Source organism: Mus pahari, chromosome 14, assembly GCF_900095145.1.
Source record: "Mus pahari chromosome 14, PAHARI_EIJ_v1.1, whole genome shotgun sequence".
Classification (NCBI taxonomy): Eukaryota; Metazoa; Chordata; class Mammalia; order Rodentia; family Muridae; genus Mus; species Mus pahari.
Genome location: NC_034603.1, coordinates 77168886 through 77170881, shown reverse-complemented (window position 1 = coordinate 77170881; position 1996 = coordinate 77168886).

Sequence of the window (1996 nt, the reverse complement as noted above, 5' to 3'; positions counted from 1 at the left end):
TCTGCCAGTTTGGTAATCAACAATTGACTGACTACACAGAGACAACTTTCGTACACTATACAGTTACCCCAATACTCTACCAGGAAATGAACCACAAAACAAAAGGAAATATCCAGCCTTAGAAACCTTCTACTCATAAAGTTCTTCTGATTATAGTGTATGTGGAAATAGGAATCAAAATTAGCCACTCACACTTTTTCCTTACAGTATTGAATATGAGACAAGAACCCTTGCCTGTCTCTTCTTTCTGTTTGATTTCTGGTTATTCTAGGTAAGTCAGCACCCAGATGTTTTGATTAATCTCTTTCTATTTCTCCTGACTTGCATTTTCAGCCTTCTACCTTCTCATTCTGGGTAAGAAAGAAATGTAGTAAGAAATATTAAAAATCCCAGCGTGGAGCTTCTTCTCTGCCTTAGATCATTTATATTCCTGGATAAAAGACATTCACAGCTTTTACATTTTTAAATATGCCTTAGGCAGCACAATAGCTAGGCAGCTGCCTGCCCTCTATGCTGTTAGAATAACCCCATGCTTTCAATAACCCCAAGTTATCACTTACTATTTACTATGCCCCACCTGGGCTGCTCTTTACCCAATTGTTCAGTTCTCTGGGCCACGTTCTCTTAGCCAATGGCAGCTCTCCTTCTCCCTCCTGCAAAATCTTCTTCTTCCATGGTGGTTTCCAACTTCTCCTTCCTCCTCATGGTTCCCCCTCTCCCCAAGCCCACGCAACTTTAACTCACCTATGTTTCTTCTACCCAATCAGAATTAAGTTGGGGGAAGGGTCTTAGAGGCCTGCACTTAACATTACAACAAACAGTAAAAGACAAACCTCAACAATTCTCTGATCAGATAGAAAAAGACCCCCTGAAGATCTTGGCTTCAGGAGTAAAAGAAAAAAACTTTAAGAGCAAACAGGACAGGTAACATGATTTGCTGATCCCTCAACATGGGAACAGCTCTCAAACTGGCTAAGACATAAAAATGTTTCTAGCCAAAACTTCAGCTATTCATAGCCAATAAATCTTACTGGTTTCAGAATCCTCAACATTCATCATGCCATCGAGAAATAGAAATAATGTCTTTCATTTATAAGCTACTCTGAATTATTAGGTTTTATTCTAGTTTCCTCCCTGTTGCTATGGCAAATGTTATGACCGAAAGCAACTAAAGTGAGGAAAGGGATTCTTTGGCTTATACTTACAGGTCAGTTCACCACTGAGGAAAGTCAGGGCAAGAATTCAAAGCTGAAACAGTAAAGGAACACTGCTTGCTAACTCATGCACAGAATCACGCTTATCTAGATTCTTGAATAACTTAGGACTTCCTGCCTAAGGATGGTACCGCCCACAGTGGGCAGTGCCTTCCTACATCAGTTAACAATCAAAACAATCTCCTAGAGACATACATCAGGACAGACTATGTGATCTGAGCAATTCCTCATTTGAGACTCAGTTGTTGAATGATCCTAGGCTGTAATCAAATTAACAGTCAAAGCTCATTAGGAGAGGCTTTATTGTTTGTCCATTCACTTCTTTTGCTTCTCAACACATGGAAACCATCAATTCTTTTCTCCCAGTTCATTACGTTTCTCTTCAAATCTTCACATTACTCAATAAGTTTGGAGTGATATTAAAGTATTTGTTTTGGAATGATAGTAATATATTCTTTATTAAATGAGTCAGAAAAGACAGAGGAAGTATCAGGAGTTTGGCTTCCATATTGTTTAGTAGAACACTTAGTACTGTTCAGTGTCTCATTAAATTCCCAGAAATATTATTCAGTTTCATCAACAATAAATTAAGTGCCTTCCTTGAGCTATGAGAATTAACTCCAAAAATTATCTGGCGAATAAGTCCAGTTGTTTTATCTGGCCACCAATCAATCTCTCTCTCTCTCTCTTTCTCTCTCTCTCTCTCTCTCTCTCTCTCTCTCTCTCCCTTTTCTTTTTTCTTTTTTTTCATTCCTACTATGCCTGACATTTTGTGTGGGTGT